The following is a 22,205-nucleotide window of genomic DNA, read 5'->3' as shown; positions in this document are numbered from 1 at the left end:
TGTTTTGTTTCCCCGAAGGAGGAGGTGAACACATGCTTTGGCTTTACATCTGGCACCCAGCCCTTTCCAAGGAAGGACTTCTGACTCTTGCCAGCAATGGACTTAGTTGCTTTCCACTGGATTTTATTAATCCGGGTGGTCATGCCTCCAACTCACAAACAGAAGGGAGATTTTCCCCAAGCCAGGGCCAGGTGCAGAAGAACCACACAATGACCCTCAATGTAATGTGTGCTGATGATATTCTGAAACAGCCTTGACCTGGGTCCAGTGAAAGCAAGACCCAACTCTATATCATGATTACAACTGGACTTTCCCAGACTTCCCAAGTTTGTAGATCCACTGAAAACAATCTGCTGAGCACAATTATTAAAAATAAGAAAGCAAAATTTCAAAAACCTACCATGACCTAACTACTGTTATTTTATAAAACAAGGACATTTTAACAACAAAAGAGGGAAGACAGTCATACTCTCAGAATAAAGGAGTCTTCTAAATTAGTAATTCAGTATTTTATTCTTAAAACATATTCTAACGATTCTTACAAAACTACTAACCAATAAAAATGTAAAAAAAAAAAAAACCAGAGTGTTTCTCATATTCTGGAAAATTCTTAAATATCACTGACGGATCCTGGAGGAGCACATCCCATCAATTAAAAATGTTTAAGGTATACATATAGGAGTTTTGCCCTGGAATTCATGAAAGCATGAGTTTGGGTTAATGGAATCTTGGAAATGACATGACAAAATCCCTGAGATAGATTTGTGGCTGAGACCACAGCCTAGCCTCAGCTCTCCTACTGTGCCATCCTGCTGCCTTTAAACTCTCCCATGGGGCCATGATTAGCCACACCATTTGGCATTTAATCCCACATCTTTGATATTGACAGCTCACAGCACTTTCTGGCTACATTACATTCCATACATATTTTCTAGATGAGTAGAATTTCTTTCATATCCAAGGGCAAGAAAGTCCCTGGCACAATGTAGGACTGAAACATAAATACAGTAGCCCATGTAATAAGATCAGTAATTTCAAATACTGACATAGGCAGGAAGATAATATGATTATCAAAATTCTGTAGGTATATAAAGCCCAATTTAAAAAACAAAACAAAACAAAAACTTCTGAGGCATCTAAAAAGAAATTCTGGGAGTTAAAACCTGGTTTTCCAGGCATCCTGTATTTTCTTAAGCCACTTTTTCCAATATTCTTCTACTTAAGAAAGCTTAGCCCTTCTTTTCAAGTCTACCTCTCTTCTCAGAAGTCTTTCCAACTATCCCAACCTTTGGTGATTTTTTCCCATTTATGAGTTCCTGCAGTATTTATCTCTTCTCTCTCAAAGATAAATTTAAACATATCATAGGCACAATGAGGGTTAAATAACAGAACTTTTTCCATCCTACCTTCATTTCTCTGTACACTAAGCAAAATATTCCCACCCTACCTTCTACATACCAGGGAAATCCCAATCATCCCTGAAGGTCAGATCAGCAGAGTTGCTTCCTCCTCTTTATGCCTGCCCTGAGATCATGACCTGAGCAGAAGGCAGATGCCTAACTGACTGAATCACCCAGGCACCCCAGAAAGTATATATTGGTTACCTGAAATTCAAACGAGTTGTCCATATTTTATCCAGCAACTCTATCTCTCTCACATAGAATAATCCAACCTGAATATCTTCTGGTCCTTTGATTTTGGAATGTTTTCATTGCCACAAGAGTTTTACAAATGCTAAATGTATTCACTTAGGCCTGCTGTAACAAAGACCCACCAACCAGGTAACTTCAAACCACAGAAATGTATTGACTCATAATTCCGGAGGTTAGAAGTCTGAATTTGAGGTGCTGGCAGGGCTAGCCTATTCCTTGCAACTTTTTTCTGTTAGCCCCAGATGATCTTTGGCTTGTAGCAGGATAACTTCATCTCTGGCTTGGTAGCCATCTTCTCTTTCTGTATCCTCTCCTCTTCTTTTAATGACATTGGTCATAATGAGTTAAGGACCCAATTTACTCCAGTATGATCTCAACTTAAATTAATTAATTATATCAGCAATGACCATATTTCCAATAAGATTACATTCTGAGGTACTGGGGTCGGGGGGCTAAGACTTTAACATATCTTTTGGGCATACACAAATCAGCCCTGACACTAGTTCTGCTAGGAATGTGCTGCTTTCTCCTATTTCTCTAGGCATTCCTATTTACTTCAACCCACACTTTAGATTTCAACTTAATTAACAATTCTCTGACTTTCCTGAGTAAATAATATTCCCCAATTTGGTACTTTTAGTTAAAGGACCATATTCTTCTCTTCATTCCCCTTTAGGTTTTCTGTGATAACTCTACATGCACTAGCTTGACAATGTGATGAACGTCTTTGTTCTCCCTAGGACTGTACTCCATGAAGGCAAGAACCAGGCCTGTTGGGCTCATTAGTACCTCCTGGGCTGGGAGCCTTATGCTTAGTAGATACTTAATGAAGATTTGTCCTATGAATGAATAAATCATTCATGATTTTGATTAATTATTTTACAGAATCAATAGCATAAGGGCAGAAAGGAATCTTAGAAAATCTGCATTCAGTAAGAGATTTCTGAATAAGTAATTAGTTTTCATGCCTACTCTTTCGTGGTTTTTAATCCTAAAAAAAAGTATCAGGAAGACAATTATCAGGCAAGACAGAGATATGTGTTTGTTTATTAAATGCATAAAATACTTAATTCATTTTTGTCTGAGTTTCTTTTTCTAATTGAGGTATAACTGACATATAACACTATACTAGTTTCAAATATACAACAGAATGATCCAATATTTGTACATAGTGCAAAATTTATATACATTGCAAAATGAGCTTCTTAGATAGACCATGTTTGTCACCAAAAGACCAGGCCTGACCTGTGTTTGAATAACAAAAGTAAAAGCTGATTTGATTTTGAACACTTATAGAAAAAGTTATCCCCCAAAAGTTCATTAAAACATACTTACTGAGCTTTATAATATTCTTCAACTTTATGCAGTTCTACTTCCAAGCTTATGAAACAGCAAAACACAAAAATGTCTCTAGATACCTCAACTTTTGCCTTTTTTCCTCTAAACTATGAATGACGAAGACAGTCAAAAGGGGTACTTTTTTAGGATTATATGTGTGCTTAAAGAATACCAAAACCAGCCCCAGGAACTAAGAAGCTTTTGAGATTGGACTCAGAAGCAAAGCTCATTCATTATTTCCATCCTCCTCTGCTAATTTCTTCAAATAAGTAATGCATCAATAAGTCAGTATCTGTGGAATCTCTTAGCTATATATTTTTAATGATGATGAACAAGAGGATTTTGCCAAAGCTTGTATGGAGATAGAGGAAGATTTATTGAAAGCACATCTAGCATTGATATTACATTAATTTGGATTTTAGGTTTGTTTCCATTGGCCCTGGTGTTCATTAGGAACACACCTTTGATTACTTTTGGGGTGGCAGAGAACTGAAATGAACTAAAATAGTATCTTCTAAGAACCTGTACAGCTTGGGTGAATCATTGTTAGAAGCTGAACTTGTTAAACATCTAGGTAAATAGAAGATATAATCAACTTTGCTCTTAAAGGACTAAAGTAGACTTTAAATATTTTTAATGTAGTCTGATTCTTTAATATGATCCAGTGCTATTGATTTCAAGTATGTTTAATAGATACTTGTTAGCTTCCTATTATTTGTGATAACATTGTTTTGCATGCTTAGTAATTTGATAGGTGAGTAGGAAAATTCTATTTTTTCCTTTTTTATCTCCTTTACTCTCACACTATGACCATACTCTCAACACTTCTGGCACCAGATGTGTGCATTTTCCCCACACCAAGCAATTCTGTGAAATCAGCTGAGTATCCTATAATTTTAACACTATTCTGACACTATTTCCCTGGAGATAGCATCCTATCCCTCAGGTTAAGAGTTCAGTCCTGAACACTGCTTCCCATTTCAGATACCAATCATAATCAGTAGGTCCCAAGTTACCCACAACTTCTGTCCAACTAGGCTATAAGAGGGAGACTCCCATGATGCCCTCCTCAGGTTTGGTTAATTTGCTAGAGTGGTTCACAGAACTTATGTTTACCAGTTTAAAAAGGCTATGATAAAGGATACATTGAAGAGTGAGATGAAGATATATGTAGGTGAGGTCTGGGAGGGGTCTGAGTGCAGGAGCTTCTGTCCACATGAAGTTGGGGCATGTCAGTCTGCTGGTATGTAGCTATGTTCACTGAACTGGAGGCTTCCCAGACCTCATACTATTGGGATATTATGGAGTCTTTCTTAACTCCATTTACAACTCTTCTCCCTTATCTAGAGAAGGTGGAAATGAGGGAAAGGTCTGAAAATTCCAAGCTTCTAATCACAGCTTTGTCTTTCTGATAACCAGTCCATATCCAGCAGCCAGCTCATCTCATCAGAACATAAGATGTTTCTAGTGCTCTGATCACTCAGGAATTTACAAGGGTCTTAGGAGCTCTTTATCACGGACAGGGTCAAAGACCAAATGTTAGAACAAGAGATGCTCTTAGTGTTCTTATCACTTAGGAATTTACAAGAGCTTTAGAAGCTCCATGTCAGGAACTGGGGGCCAGAAATCAATACCTACACTTTCTATTATCTCACAGTGAGGAAGTAAATCTGATAAGTGGACCTTCTTACCTAAGTACCTACTTTTCCAATGGTATTAGCCCAATCATTTTATACTCCTGTAAGAAATTCAGTGATGAATCAGAGTTTCTTTCAAATAGCTTCCCTTGAGGAACACCATAGGATTTGCTTGCTATATGGGTCTTCAAATAATATCCATGTTTTAAATTTCATTGTTTTGTCGATTTTTTCACCTGTACTTTGTTAACTAATCTAGCGCATCTGATCCATCTACATTTTCAATAAATTCCAGTAATAGTACAAATTGTTTTCAGATGGACAAAGTAAGTTACTTTAATTTGTTTTCCCTTTGTTTATAAACAAGGTGTTTCAACTTTAAAGGCATTTAAAAGTTTTTTTATCAAATCACATGAAGTAAAAATTATCCTATCCTCACCATAGTAGGGGGGGGAAGAAATATTTGCAATAAGATTTGTCTTAAAATCTGACTTCTGCCTAGAAAGCCTCTGGGTGAAAGCTGGGGTGGAGATGGTTGCTCTCAGCTGTGCATTCTTGGCAACTGGCATGGTCTCTCAAGGAGAGCCTGAGCCTCGTAAATAGTTGTTGAAAAAAAAAATGTGTAAATCAAACTGCAAATAGAAGTGAATATTAGAGTTTCTAGAATTAGAGCCTCTAAGAAGATAAAACCTTAAGTAGACAAACAGGCAATACTATTTAATGAGACCTTTTTTTAAAAAAATATGTTATTTATTTATTTGATAGACAGAGATCACAAGTAGGTAAAGAGGCAGGCAGAGAGAGAGGAAGGGAAGCAGGCGCCCTGCAGAGCAGAGAAACTGGATGCGGGGCTTGATCCCAGGACCCTGAGATCATGACCTGAGTCAAAGGCAAAGGCTTTAACCCACTGAGCCACCCAGGAACCCCTTAATAAGACCTTCTAAGGAAAGATGTTCTTTCCAAATACTGTTCTATTCATTCTTATTTTTTAAATGAAAATAGGAGGTTGTTGGGCTAAAGAATAAAAAAGGGTATGACTAACCTCAAGGATGCAGATATACTCCTGAGGAGTTTTAAGATGAGGTTAGGTTATAAACTTGCTTTCTCATATAATACAAAGAGATACAAATGAATACAAAGCTGAAGGTAGCATTCAGCTAGGGCCTGGGTAGATAAAAATGGCAACAAGTCTACTAACGTTCATTTACCAAAGCACAGTAAACTCAGGGAGGTCCAGGATAGTCATCTTGTTCCATGTTTTGGCTTCAATATAATGGCTTCAAATTAATTCAAATAGCACAGGCATTGTTATTCATGAACAGCAAACCAAGCTATGAATGAAGAAAGATCCCCTTCAGACTGTCGAAGAAGCCTAGATAAAACCCAACCGAGGACCGCCATTTCTCAGGTCCCCTGAGACAGAACCCCCTGGGGAGGGCCTCTTTGTTCTTCTCTGAACGCTGACTATCTAAATAAATGCATAAATGTGGTCTCCTGCAGGGAGCACCTGAAGGAGGACTATGTTTAAACTCCAGGCAGAGGTGTTGTCTCTTACAGGAGACTAACAAACTTGATACAGGTATGGATTTGCTCTGGCGTATGGAGGCAGACGAATGACAGGAAGGCTAAGCAGTTATTGGAGAGCTTCCTCTGGAGTACAGCTCACTAGTTCTCTGGGCTGAGGGGAAGAAGGGTTGGAACATATGGTTTGCTACTAACAAGTATTGAAAATATTGATCATTAAATACTGCATTGTGTTAAAGTAGTTATCAGGAAGCAACATGTAGATTAGGTCATCCCATTTATGAGTCACAGAGTAAACAGGACAGACAGGAACAAGTCCAAGAGAGACTGGGGAAGCACTCAAGCACAGCAAAGTGTCGGCTATGCCGTCCAAGAGAACTGGAGTCTTAGTTCTACCACTTGCTGGCTGAATGACCTATAGCAAACTGTTCAGCTCTTTGAAGTTCCCTTTCAACATTGGTCAAATGGAAGTAAAAATATCTATTGTAAAAGACCATGGATGTGGATAAATGAGATAAGTAATGCCTATAACCTGTCACACTGGGCAAGGTCTACCCCTGTGGAAAAAAATGCAGTTGAGGAAGCAAGCAAATATGCAGTGCTTGGACTAAATATCTGAATCAGTTCCTGAGAGTGGCAATAGTTGTAAAATGACCCATTTCAGCAGACTCACCAGCAACTGGTTTTCAACTTCTAAAAACTCTACTTTGTTATGCATTCATGAAATATGCTAAAACTATTAGCAGTCCCTCTGACAACTGTGGGAAAAGGGATTGGTAAGAAACCACTGTTGTATGTACGCCCTCATCTTTTCCCAAGTATTTTGTTGCCAATAACAAGTAGTTCTTGCTATTTTTTTTTTTGCTCCATTTACATTTAACAGTGCTGAACTGATACCAAATGTAGGGAATGAGTTAGTAGGAGTGTGGTTTTTCCTCATGCTCTGTCCTTTCCACGGACATACACACATACCCCTCAGAGACACCGTGTCATGGACATACACACAGAGATACACGCAGCTACCTATGAGACCATCTTAATCCAACACATAATTTCATTTAAATTATTAGGAGCTATGAGGGTTTCTAAGTGATTTCCATAAGAATATCAGCTATGCTTGATTTTTAAAAATTATAGATCAATACTTTTCAAATACTTTAAAAAATTTCAAATACTTAAAAAAATACTCTAGCTATGCTTTTGTTTCTATTTGACATTGGATTGTGCTCCTTTACACAAAGAAAATGCATCATAGATATCATACAATTTTCTTGATCCAAATTTGGTAAATTTTTAAAGCTATCAGGATAGTCAATAGAGAATTCTCTGTTCAAAACTGGATACTTGCCAATTCATTTTAATAAAACAATAGATCAGTATCTATATTCTACAGCTGAGTAGCATTCAGACTATTACAAAGAAGAAAAAAAAAATCCTGCATTTCATCTATGATCTAAGGCAGTGAAAATATGGCAGGGAAACAAACAAGATAGAGCACTCTCCTTATATAGAATAGAGGCAATGGAATGAGGCGAGAAGGTAATGACTGAGTAAGCAATGCTATGGACAGAATGACTCTCAAGCGAATCATGCCGACTAGGCAGCTACCCACTGAGTGGAGAGCACCGCCTTGAACCACAAAGCTTTCATATTTCCATGGTGAGAAAGAATCAAGACATGAAGACAGAACTTGAGAAGACTTAGACAAAGGTAAACACAGAAGTATAAAAGTTTAGTCAAATGTCAGGTATTGTATCTGACTCATGATTTTATAGATGTCTGAGGAAAGCCCCATCCCTGCATTTGACTGCCATCATACATACACAAAGAGAAAGGCATATTTGTGAACATTCTAGAGAAAATATTGTTCTATTGACTTCTATTCTGCCTTCTCTTGATGCCATAATGATTTTCGTCCTTGCCCTGTTTATATCCCCAAACACTGTACATCCTGTCCTGCTTGGTCCTGGCTCCATGCAGTTTCTCTTTAATGCTCTAAGGGGAAATTTACTCCACTTTCCTTAGTTGTTATGTGGAAAAGTGCAGTGCTGATGTGAACATAGGAAAAACTGGCAGCTGGAAATGATCTTAGAGACCAAGCAGGAGCTATGGGCCAAAATCAACATGTTGGGAGAATTAAATGAGATAATGTCTGCGAAAGTGCTTGTAAATTGGAGAACACTAACAACTGTTCTGAAGATACAGTAGGTGAAACCTAATGGATGCAAATTCTTGCATTCACATTACAATAAATTCATTGTGTGAGTGTCAAATGAGAGAGACCTCGCTAGAGAGCATTTCCATAGAAACCAGGAGTCTGACATAGCTGCTGGAAAGTTTAGGTCATTTGCAATTACAGGTAAGTAGATCACATCTGGCTATGGTGTTTATTTCTGGGAGTCACATTTTAATGGCATATGGACAAACTGGACCCTGCCCCCCTCATAGAACAGAGTGTTCAAGTTAATGAAAGGTTGGAAACTTTGTCATTTGAGGAATGATTGAAAGAGATGGAAATAAATATTTCTTCTCCAATTTTTAAGAGAACAGTTAAGAGTGAAGTATGAGAAAACAGAACAAGATGGGGATAGAGGCAGATTTTAACAACATAAGGAAAAACATCCTAATCATGAGAACTCTCTAGAATTCTGGAATAATGGATTGTCCCTTTCTTTGTTTCTTTAATTACTACACTGACCTCTTAAAGAAACCTCTAAGTAGCTACTATGTCATGAAAGGAACTTTCCACACAGAGTTGCCATGCTCTGTGGCACATGCCCTGTGGACCATGGCTGACTAGAACAGGGATGGGCATCTAAGCCAAAGGCCCCAACCAGTGAGTTGACTGAGCCTGAGATACTAGTCCAGTGGGGCCCTCTATTAAGGATAATGGTTAATAAAGTCAATCAGATCCTTTCTCCTTCAAAATCTGATGTCTATAGTTCCATAATAAGTACCTGCTAGGTGGGAGGAGGAGTAAAAGCAGAAAAAATGAGAGCAAGAGAAGAGGAAGATAAAGAGCAAAAAGTCCCACAGGGATCTAGGTAGAGGTAAAAAGTCAAGAATCAGTGACTCAGAGCAGGCACTAAACAACTGTTGGGTTCATCTTGTGTGTTATTGGATGCTTGAACTGGGCTATGTTGGGACTAATAGTCAATTGGCAAGGAGGACTGACTATGATGTTGGCCGTATCATCCAGGTTCAGCTGATAAGACTTTCTTTTTCTGCCTGCTTTCCTATGCATTCTTATACTCAGTCCCCAGTCACAGAGGTGACATGGGCATGTTTCAGGGTAACCTTTCAATTCAGGAAGTCTAACACCATTACAATATAGTAATATAAACAAAGAAAAAGAAGAAACAAGAAAATGATCAAAAACCTACTCTAGATAAAAACAAAACAAAAACCTGCTCTTATTTGCCATGTGTGTCCTTTGGTCTTTATATACATGTGTACATGTGTTGCTTCATGCAAACCTCACATATATGCAAACACACACACACAAGCAGGTAAAGGGGGTCATATAATGCATACACTCTGGAATGTGAAGTTTTTTACTCACATTTAAATAATTGCATAGTATTTCCTTATACTATTATATCACAATTTTTCTTTTTTTTCCTGTTCTTTTTTATTTAAGTATAGTTGACACACAATGTTACATTAGTTTTAGGTATACGACTTAGAAATTTGAAAAGTTTATAAATTATATTAAGTTCACCACAAGTTGGCTACTACCTGTCCCATTACATCACTATTATAATTGACTTAGTGGGCCTCATGTTGTGCCTTTTATTCCCATGTATCACAATTTATTTTTAAAATGCAATTTTTGAACATTTAAGTTATTTCTAATTTTTCCTATTATAAGAAGCATTGTGTTGACTGTGTTCTTAAAGCTCAGCTTTGTGCACCCACTAACAGTTTTTAAGATCATATAAAAAGATATGATATATTTAAGACATTTGATTCAGACTGCCAAATCTCCTTTTAAGAGATTTTTATCAATTTCCACTTCTAGTTATGGGTATTCTTTGTATTAGAGAGGACTCATTACTTAAAAAACAAAAACAAAAACAAAAACTCAAGTGATGATCATATTTTAGAAAAATTTTGGAAATTTTTTGTGAATTTGCATGATGGTTGATATAATTATCTAAACACTAAATACTGTATCACAAAATATCACACAGCTAAAAATATAGCTAATGACTCTAAGTTTTTATTTGTTTTTTTCAGTAATATTCTTGGAAGTAATGAACTTCAGTCTTGATATTCCGGAGTTCTCTTGTCAATTCTCAAGATTTCAACACTATAATCATTTGAGAGTAGAATTCAAATTGGATCGCCTTGTATCAGTAGGTAGCAATGAGTTTCACAGGCACAATTCTATTATTGAACAAATCATTATAATAGAAGTCTCAGCTCAGATTCTGATTGACCTAAATATACAGCTAACAAATAGTTATGAACAGTAATGAAACTTTATGTCCAAGATCATGCATGTATCACAATAAATAATCAATAAGCACACATTGAATAGATAAATGGATGATTAAGCCAGTAATACTTCTGGAGATGTGGGAGGTGTGTACACATAGTGATTATATTTTCTACAAGTAAAAAAAAATTCTCTAGTGTATAAAATGGAATGAAATGTATTCATCTTTGATTACATTTGCTATGGTGGTGGTTTAGCTATCTAAGCAAATTTGAAAGACACTAACTATTTACTAATAGGCAAACAAGAGCTGTCCTCCCAGTTCCTTTAAGAGATCATGAATGTTTTAGGTTTAGAGGGAGAAAGCAAGAAATCATCTATTTTGGAAGGATAAATGTAGACAGATAAAAAGGTTATAGTTTCAAAGAAATGAAATTCAAGAGATCTTTTCCTTACACAGTAGGTATGATATTAATGAACACATATAGGTAAGAAATCTTTGATCTTCATATTTTCTAAAGTCAAATTAATTAATTTTAATTTTATTTTATTTCTAGATTTACTCTTCTTCCTGAAATATCCGATGAAACAAGGGGAAATGCTTGAATGGTTTTCAAAACACTGGACACCAGGCAGCTTAGGTCAGCGATCCCTGAGACACAGGAAACAAGCAAGATGAGCCCAGCTCAGTATCTTGAGAGAGTTTTCAGACTATGAAACTGTAGAGCCTGGGTTCTCTTATGTTGAAAGGATAGTGCACAAAGTCCAGGGAGACCAAGGTGCCTAGAATACCAGACAGGAGGAGATAGTTGCGTGGGGAACCCCAGACATCTATAAAGGTCTGTTGAATAACAGTGATGATGGTGCATCAAGTCTAGAAAGAGAATCATCAAAAAGGATTAAAAGGAATAGTATTTGATTCTTACATATTGTTGAAAATAGTTAGCTTCTCCACAAGCTATAGTTAGAATATTCAGCAGGGTCTTGCCACTATAGTGTAGGATTATTAGCCTGGACTCAATGCTGCCTCACTTGTGCCTAGCAAACCTTAAAAGACCAAAGACTGAACTAAAATAAAATTTTCCAAGTAAATTAACTGTATCTCAGAACAAAGCGTGAGGTATACAGAAATACTGAATAGCACTCAATAAGATAAAATTCATAATATGTGATATCCAATTAAAGATTGCCAGGAATGAAAGAAAAAAGAATATGACCAATAATGAAGGGGTAGGGGGAATTAAATGATCAAAACCAACCAAGAGCTAATACAGATGACAGAATTATAATGACAATAGTCATTATAGAAGAAAAAAATCAGTGTACTTGAAGATATAGCAATGGAATCACTCTATCCAATCTGAAAAACACATAGAAAAAAAAATTGATTGAAAAAATCACCAGTAAACTTGGGGCAATTTCAAGCAGTCTCATATAATGTAAGTGGAGTCCCCAAAGTAGAAATGAAAGGAGGCAGACAAAATTTGAAGAAATAATGACCAAAACATCTACAAATTTTACACAAATACTAGCTTTTTTATTTCTAATTTAATTCCACTGTGGTCAGATAGCATGCAATGACTGGAAAACTTTAATATTTATTATAACTTACTGTATGGCACACCTAGAATATGCCTTTCGAGGTAAATGTGTCCTCTAAAAGAGTCCTCTAAAACTATACTCTAAAAGAATATATGTTATGCTCTTTTGGAATATAGTAGTCTATAAATGACAACTAGGTCCAGTTGTATTGACATTGTCTACATTTTCTTTGTATATCACATGATCATCCTTTGTAAAAAAGATCCAATGGAATCTGCAAAAAGCTACTGGAACAGATAAGTGAATTCAAGAGAGCTAAAGGATATAAAATCAATATAAAAATTAATCATATTTTTATACACTACCAATGAAAACGACATGAAAGCTTTACAAGGTACCATCTACAAGAGATAAAAAATTTGAGCTACTTACAGATAAGCTGGACAAAAGATATATAAGATCTGTCTACTGGAATTGTAAAACTTTGCTGAGAGAAGTTTTAAAAGGCCTAAATAAATGAGAGATTACATCTTATTCATAAGTGAAAGTACTCAATCTTATTAAATTGTCAATTCTCCTCTAATACCTATCCAACTGGTGTAGTCCTATTAGGCTTTTAGAAATATTCATTTGGAAATGCAAAGTATCTAGAACAGCCGAAGCAACTTTGAAAAAAAAAAGAACAAAATTGGAGAACTCAAATCATCTGATTATAAGACATACTATGAAGCTTCAATAAAAAAGGCAGTGTGGCACTGTTATCAATTGCCCAATAGATCAATGGAACAGAACAGAGAGTCTAGAAATATACTCTTTCATATACACAAACAAATCACTTTTGACCACTGCCAAGGCAATTCTGTAGAGACAGAGCAGTCTTTTCAACAAATCATGCTTGAACAATTGAATATCCCTATGCAAAAAAATAAACAAAAATACATTTTGATGAATACCTCCCACCATATAAACAATTAATTCAAAATGGGTCACAGAACTGGGGCAGTTGGGTGGCTTAGTCAGTTGATACAAACTCTTCATTTTGGCTCAGGTCATGATCTCTGGGTCTTGGGATGGAGCCCCATGTGGGGCTCCATGCTCAGCATGGAATTTGCTTAATATTATCTTGCTCCTCTCCCTCTGCCCCTCCCATGCATCCTCTCTCTCTCTCTAAAATAACTCTCTTTTAAAAAATGGGTCACAAAACTTTCAAACCTAAACCTATCCAACTTCTAGAAGAAAAAGGGAGAAAACTTTGGTGACCTGGAATTAGTGAAAGATTTTTTTATAGATGACACCAAAATCAAAATACATTTTAAAAAATGATAATTTGGACTTCTTCAGAATAAAAACTGCTACTCTTTGAAAGATTCTGTTAGGAGATTGTAAACACAAGCCATTGAATGGGAGATGATATTCGTAAATCACATATCTGATGAGAGATTTTGTAGCTAAAAGAACCTCTATAGTGTCTAGTAAAGAGTGTGGTTTCAGGAGTCACACCGCTTCAGTGACATCATTATTTGCTGCTGTTTAACCCCTTAGAATTTTCTTAACTTCTCAGTGTTTCAGTTTTATTATGTGGAAAAAAAAGAAGAAATTCAGACTATATACCATAAAAAGCTGTTGCAAGGATTAAATATATTAATTAATGTAGGACTCATCAATTAGTATCTAGCACAGAGTGCTCCATAAGTTACAGGAGGGTGGGGAAGAGGAAGAAGAGAGAATCTGTAATTGTTTACATCTATGATATTGGAATAATTAGAATTATATCCACCTCTGGTGTATTACTTTTAAACACTGGCCTGAAAATTAGTTTCTCTCAAAATACAAATGAGAAAGCCTATTGTACTGACACATGAGACACAAAAGTAAAATCTGCACCCAGGAAGCACCATTTTGTCTTAATAGAATAAAAGAAAAAAAAAATAGGTTCAAGAATCCCGATTTCTTCTACAAGCACTGATCTTCTGCGTGGCTGAGAAATCACATAATGCCTTCCCAATAAAAGAATCAAACATCTGCCTCTTAATGGAGTTGAACCTGGGCAGTAAGAGAGCAGCAAACCTTGGTCACAGATAACAGATGTGCCAGGAAATTAATCTTAAACAAAAATGCAAAAAACGATTCTGTGAATTTTTACTTTTGCTAAGAGTTGACCAAAAGATACTGTTGTCTGTACAAAACCAAAACAAAACAAAAACAAAAACCAACAAAATTCATGCCAAATAAAGTGTTGGATTGATCTACTTTTTAATCAATTGGCTTTCCTGTTAAAAAGAGGTTATAGATTTTTAAATGGCCTTCATGGTTCCAGACTTTACAAGTGATGCACAGATTCACCATGCTTCCAGCTGCTAATACTGAAGCCCTGGGAAGTGGTGCCTTGCAACATTCTTGCTACTCACCATGTCCTGAGTCTACTGCACTTTCACCCTCAGGAACTCTTTCAACTGAATAGCAACATCACATGTCATGGAAGGATTATCACTAAAGCGGGCCTCTCCAGTTGTCTCTGTAAATTAGGTTTGTAATAGCAGTAGCACCTTCGTTTTGAGCACAGCTAGAAGTTGGGCATCAAACTTTTTAAGAGGCATTTTAAAAGGAAATAACAGAAGCCTATGTCACTTCTGGAGTCAATCTGGGGAGGCACTAGATTGGTCTGGAAAAAAGATATTCCCACATGCAACCCATTTCCAGTGTGGCTATTGAATTTCAACATGAGGCACTTTGTGGCTCAAGAGAGAAGACTTCTGCATTGAAAGGCAATTCTTTCCTTTATTCCCAAGCTATTCGTCACAAATCTCTTCTGTTTCTAATGGGTTAGACCTGATACATCCCTTCGGAGCAGAAATAGGAACATTTTCAGAGATTTTGTGAATCTGCTGTTTATTTAGAAAGCTGGTATCACAACTTCTCAACAAATACAAACTAGTCTTGGCTCTCTTTGGGGCCATTCCATACTATGCTCTTAAAAACATTTACAACAGTTTGGAGACAGAGATAGTAAAGCTTTATAGCTCAGACATGCAAAGGAAGCACTCTCCTTCCGCATATAAAAAGTCTAGATGCAGAAGAGTGATCTCTGTTGGAAGAGCAGCCTACTGCTGCTAGGAAGTTTTTCTTCAGCAGACACTGTCCTTTAGATGATACAAAATCCCAAACCAAAACTAGCAGTGTGAATGGCAAGCCAAGCACACTCTTTTAGCTTGAATCTGGCACCCTTTGTACAGCTCTTCTCATTTACAACGGTAACATAGCAAATGTTTCTTTTATTCAGTACATCAACACATACTAAGTACCTATTAAGTGCCTGCAACCATTCTTCAACAATTTATAGTACAGGGCTAACTCTCAAGGAGCTCGTGATCAATGGCAGTGATTCTCAGTGGTTGGCCTTTTTCTGACTAATGGGGTTTATGTTATTCTTGAGGGTGTTAAAAAGAGAGAGAGAGAGATTGAGAAAGAGGAAAAAGAGACCGGTTGTGAACCTTAGATCCCAAGAGAATGTCAGTGGGTCTTCAAGATGGAGAAGTAAGGCCAGCTCTACTCTCTATTTGAGAAATCCTCTGGATACTAAGGAGAAAGAGGGGCAGTGCTAGGCCTCTGAAAATTTGCATGAGGCTCAGTCTCTACAGAGCCTTCCCACCTTCTTGCGTAAACATACACAGAAGCCCTGTCCAGCTTTAAGTAACCAGCCTCCTCTTCTTTGGGTGTGTGGACTGAAGTCAGTATTGTAGAGTCTCTGGAATTCTGAGTTGGCAGAAATGGCCAGGGAAACCACTAGAGAGATTTCACAATTGCATGACTATTGCCAATGAAGTGACTCATTCACCTCAGAATGCATTGCAAATCATGAGGTCAACTTCAGAGCAGGCAACAGCAGGCAGCCAGAGAACCAATCAGTGGGAGACAAATTCTTCAAAGAGTGAATCTTTCCAGTGAAACACAGTCAAAGAAAAATATGGCCAAAGAAAATATATCAGACCTTTACCAAAGACTTATGATTAGAATCAGATTAGCTGGTCTAGGCAAGCTCATAGGGACGATAAGACCTTGAATAAAATAAACCTATTTGTTTTTTTCACTATGGCTATAAGTAAGTTTACGGGGGAAAAGCAAAAAAAGCAAAAAGAAACTGAATGATCTTACGGAGAAACTCTGATTTTCTCTTATGCTCTCTAATATGATTTGTTCTGCTGTTCTAGCAGTCGAAATGCCTATCAGCCAGCTCCATAGGCTTTCTTAGTGCCCTTGTTATGTCCTTCAACTATTTCACCCTCTTAATTCTTCTGAATCAGCAAATCAAATGTCTGGAACGACTTTGGGGTCAATTCAATTTTTATTGACTACTGGGAGACTTTACCTTATGGAAAATTGAGACAGTATTTGACAGAAGATGATTCCAGGAAGACTCCTGAGGTTCTCCTCAGTTGTTTTTGTGATACTTCCCTAATTAATGAATAACAATTTTTGGATAACCAAGATACAGAACATTTTTGTAATAAAATAATTTCAAAATAAAAAAAGAGGGAAAATGAAAATGATACATTTCCTGAGTTGTCAGATTGGGGGTGACAGGTTAGTGAACGCTAGGGGCATCAACCTTTAAAAAGTAATGGTAAATAAGTGACTCTTAATCTCACAAAACAAACAGAGTGTTGTGGGGGGAGGGGGGTTGGGGGGGTGGGGTTATGGACATTGGGGAGGGTATATGCTATGGTGAGTGCTGTGAAATGTGTAAACCTGGTGATTCACAGACCTGAACCCCTGGGGATAAAAATATATGTTTATAAAAAATAAAATAAAAAAAAAAGTACATACCAAAAAAAAAAAAAAAAAGTAATGGTAATGGCCTCTATTATTTTAAGTCTGCTTTTCCTAACCAAATCTTGCTGGTATGGGCTCTTGTAAGAGCCTACCAAGCCGCATTACCAAGTAAGGAGACAAAAAAAATTGCTGACTATATGCTCCACCCACTAGAAGATTGATTTCATGTAGGCAGAGACTTTGATTGTTTCATTCATAGCCATGTACTCAGCATCTGGAACAATGCATATCATATAATGTGTACACAATAAATAGTTGTGAATGCACTGAATAAATTAAGTGGCAGTTTGCACCTGTGATTGCCAAAGAACTATACAGGGGTTTAACAGCTGCCTAATTAATGCCTCTTTAAATTGTGAAGGACTCACAGATCCAAGCTGCTGTGACACAGGATTTTTCTGATCATTTACATATTTCTTTTTGGTCATATGTACATAGGATTTTTATTACCAAGTTTGGTACGGAAAAGAGTGAAGCCCAAGCTAACAACATTCCTTGGGAATTTTATCTTGACTTCAGCAGGTTGCCAAAAGATGTGAAGTCAGAAGCAAAATCAGAGGAAGGGTCTTTAACAAATCTAGGTGAGAAGCAGAGTCAGTAGAATTGAAATTGAATCAGGATGGAGGCTGAAAGATGAATTTGGGCTTTGTCTTCATTGTAGCCTTAGATCATTTGGGTTAAGGATGAAAGAGGACCTCTGGTTACCTTCCTATTAAGAGTTAAGAGAAGAGAGTAAAACTTAGCCCCTGGAATGGAGGTGTGGGGCATAGGATCCAGGTAAAATAATTACCTAATATGAGCTGATGAAAATTAACTGTGATTCTAACTTCAGCCTTTATTTTTTGTAGTGACTGAGTCTTGGAAAAAATGGCCATGCATGAATTTCAAGTTTTCTATTAGACATAAATTGCTTTGGAAGTAATGTATTCCATAAAAGTAGATTACCTTTGTAGCATAAAATAAACATTAAACACACACACATACACATACACATGAAACCTGTAAATTCTATAAAGTATATTTCCTTCCTATTACTAAGAATGATCACTTACACCAAAATTAACTTGGAGGCAAAAGTCTCTAGCTGCTGAAAAATCAGTTTTGGGATTTCTGATGAAAACTTCCTGGTACATTATCTAAGCTGCCTTCTCATTTACTCCCTGTATGAAATCTTTCCTCTTCTTTGAATGAGGCAAAACCTCTATCCTGCTGTATTTATTCACATATTTTTTTAGTCCACTAACTAACTCTCCAGCCCTCTTCCTAAGACTTTGAGGCAAAAAGTTAAAGAAAAGTAGAATAGATGAAAACTACATAAAATCTGTTTTATATATCTGCAAGTAATTCTATTAATTAGGAAATACCTTTTCAACAGAGTAAAACCTGCAAAGAAGTCCAGATCAAAACTTTGCTCTCCCCCTGCCCCCCATCCTCCATGACGGCTTTTAAAGTATCTACGTATAATTACTTTCAGTTATCAATTCTTAGTTGGTTCCTCTGAGCAGCATTTCTACCCTAGGTTAGCTGGAAATACATTTTTAAGCCATGGATTAGGAAGCTGACGACTACACAAAGTAGCAAATTAAATAGGAACTCACTTCATCAAATGCATTATTTTCTTAATGGTCTTAGCAAAAACATAGACACCATAGATATGGTTTTAAAAATTTCAAGCCAAAAGCCATGCATTTACCCTACTGTCCTTCCTGAGCAAGAATACCTATATTTACATTGAATTTTTAAAAATTTACCCACAGGTTTGGATTTTTTTCCCTTAAATTTTACATTCTTTTTTAAAGATCTGAAAGCAAACTACCCCCACCCCAGCATTAACAATAATATTTGAAAATATCAAGTTAATCTTTGACCTTCACACGGGGAGGGACAAAATAATCACAAATAGTTTTTGGTTGTCTTTAAGAGATGGAAACATGACTTTTCTTCATGTCATCTGAGCAATGGCACACAGTAATACTTTCAAAGCTTTCTTTCCAAAACTGCAGGCTGCAAACTAATACATATATCTGTATCTTTATCAATATCAATATATAGATATAGATACAGTGATGTATCTCCAATAGTAAACAGAATCACTCAGAAAAGGACTTTACCAAACTCTAGTCTCAAAGCACCCAGTGTTTTATCTTCTGTCCACAGAAATGACAACTGCTCAATTTTCTCAAGGCTTCTCAGGCTTTCCCCAGTACATTTTTTCATTTAGTGATAGGCACGAAGGAAAGAAAGCTTGGCTCATATTATATTTTTTTTATTTTTTTTTTATTTTTTTCAGCATAACAGTATTCATTATTTTTGCACCACACCCAGTGCTCCATGCAATCCGTGCCGTCTACAATACCCACCACCTGGTGCCCCCAACCTCCCACCCCCACCCCTTCAAAATTCTCAGATCGTTTTTCAGAGTCCATAGTCTCTCATGGTTCACCTCCCCTTCTAATTTCCCTCAACTCCCTTCTCCTCTCCATCTCCCCTTGTCCTCCATGCTATTTGTTATGCTCCACAAATAAGTGAAACCATATGATAATTGACTCTCTCTGCTTGACTTATTTCACTCAGCATAATCTTTTCCAGTCCCGTCCATGTTGCTACAAAACTTGGGTATTCATCCTTTTTTTCTTTTTTTTTTTTTACAGCTTTATAAACATATATTTTTATCCCCAGGGGTACAGGTCTGCGAATCGCCAGGTTTACACACTTCACAGCACTCACCATAGCACATACCCTCCCCAATATCCATAACCCCACCCCCCTCTCCCAACCCCCTCCCCCCATCAACCCTCAGTTTGTTTTGTGAGATTAAGAGTCACTTATGGTTTGTCTCCCTCCCAATCCCATCTTGTTTCATTTACTCTTCTCCTACCCCCTCAACCCCCCATGTTGCATCTCCTCTCCCTCATATCAGGGAGATCATATGATAGTTGTCTTTCTCCGATTGACTTATTTCACTAAGCATGATACCCTCTAGTTCCATCCACGTCGTCGCAAATGGCAAGATTTCATTTCTTTTGATGGCTGCATAGTATTCCATTGTGTATATATACCTCATCTTCTTTATCCATTCGTCTGTAGATGGACATCTAGGTTCTTTCCATAGTTTGGCTATTGTAGACATTGCTGCTATAAACATTCGGGTGCACGTGCCCCTTCGGATCACTACGTTTGTATCTTTAGGGTAAATACCCAGCAGTGCAATTGCTGGGTCATAGGGTAGTTCTATTTTCAACATTTTGAGGAACCTCCATGCTGTTTTCCAGAGTGGTTGCACCAGCTTGCATTCCCACCAACAGTGTAGGAGGGTTCCCCTTTCTCCGCATCCTCGCCAGCATCTGTCATTTCCTGACTTCTTAATTTTAGCCATTCTGACTGGTGTGAGGTGATATCTCATGGTGGTTTTGATTTGTATTTCCCTGATGCCGAGTGATATGGAGCACTTTTTCATGTGTCTGTTGTTGGCTCATATTATGAATGGAAAACCACACACAGCTTTTTAAAAAAATCACTTACGTGAGTCTATAGCCTGGAGGCAAGAAATTGATCAGATTTCCAGTTGTGAACAACAGCATCTAAGGATAAGAATTCTTTCCAGCTATCTCCCAAAGAGTCTCATAACAAATAAGACTACCTGAATTCACACATAATGTTTCTTTCTAAATTTTGTCTGGCTCCAAGAACAACTATATTATAAAGTGAAACATGAGCCAGCTACTTTTTTTTTTTTTTAAGATTTTATTTATTTGACAGACAGAGACCACAAGTAGGCAGGGAGGCAGGCAGAGAGAGAGGAGGAAGCAGGCTCCCTGCTGAGCAGAGAGCCCTATGCGGGGCTCTATCCCAGGACTCTGGGATCATGACCTGAGCCGAAGGCAGAGGCTTAAACCCACTGAGACACCCAGGCACCCCCAGCTACTTTTTATTTCAGGAAATTATGAGATTTCCAACACAGTTCCAACAGATGTAAGAGCCTTCAAGCAACCTTCCTGAGTGGCAGTCCCCCTTCTCTCCCTCAATCCCATCTACTTATTTCTCTTCATGGACAATGCCTCTCTTCTTCTTTAGTTTTCCTGCAACTCAATTCAGCCCAATTCTCAATTATTTATTAAGCCCTTATGTGTTAAGTCATATTGTGAGGATATCAAATATTAATAAAGCATCATCTCCCCACTGGAATTAGAGACCCTTTAGAGGGTGAATTCAGTGAAAACAGTAGAGAGAGAAATGGAAAGGAGGCTTACAAGAGACTTTGAGAAGTTGGGAAGGTAGAACTTAGAGGATGAGCTCCTCAACGACGGAGTCAGGATCTTCCTGTGTATTTATAGAGCCAAAGGCAAAACTATGAACATGGGCCCACATGTCCAATGACTTAAAATATGAAAGTTGATAAATTGTACTCACAAATGAGGATTTAATATACTTTCTATTCTCTTACCTTGACATATTTACCTTTAAACAAAAAAATTGAAAAAAATATTAAGGTCATATTTTTATAATTTTAGATTTATAAAACAAAGTTATATATGTTTATAAAAACATAATTATGTTTTTATGTGACTAAAAATCAGCAAAACTTAAAAGACAACTACATGTATATGTTATTGTACATACCTGAGTAATTTGTTAATGGATCAGCAATTAGATGAGTAATAAAGTAAAAACATGTATAATTCATAAACCAGTATATGTTTTTTCAATAAATTTATTTTCCTGCCTTTATTTCAGTAAGAATTATGTTACTCATCTTTTTTTTAAATATTATTTATGGTCTATTGACATCAGTGGTCTAAAGGTTTAAAAATGTAAAATTATAGTTATCAAAATTTGAATGTACTTTTGTCAAAATTGCATATGAAAGCAAATATAAACAAGTGAAGGTATTTCTCAGCTATAATTTCAGAAATATTATTTTTTCTTTTAAGATACTCAAAAGCATAAGATAAATACTATATTTAATGAATACCAAATTTTAAGTTATGATTATTTTAGTAAAGCTGGAGATTTTCATTTAATTTTAAAACCAATATAATTTATTCTTATGAGGTATTTTTATAAAAATAAGACTACAGGAAATTTTAGTGATCAACCTTCATCTAGTTGCTAATGTACTAGTATTGACAAGACATGTAAGTACACTCACCTAGGAGTAATATAAATTATTTAATATTATAAGATGTTCTTTATTTCCATGTCCAACTATGATAAATAATGTGTTAACTTAAGAGTACCTCT

The sequence above is a fragment of the Lutra lutra genome, chromosome 5, assembly GCF_902655055.1.
Source record: "Lutra lutra chromosome 5, mLutLut1.2, whole genome shotgun sequence".
NCBI classification, from domain to species: Eukaryota; Metazoa; Chordata; class Mammalia; order Carnivora; family Mustelidae; genus Lutra; species Lutra lutra.
The sequence above is the reverse complement of the archived record's forward strand: the minus strand, read 5'-3'. Positions refer to the sequence as shown.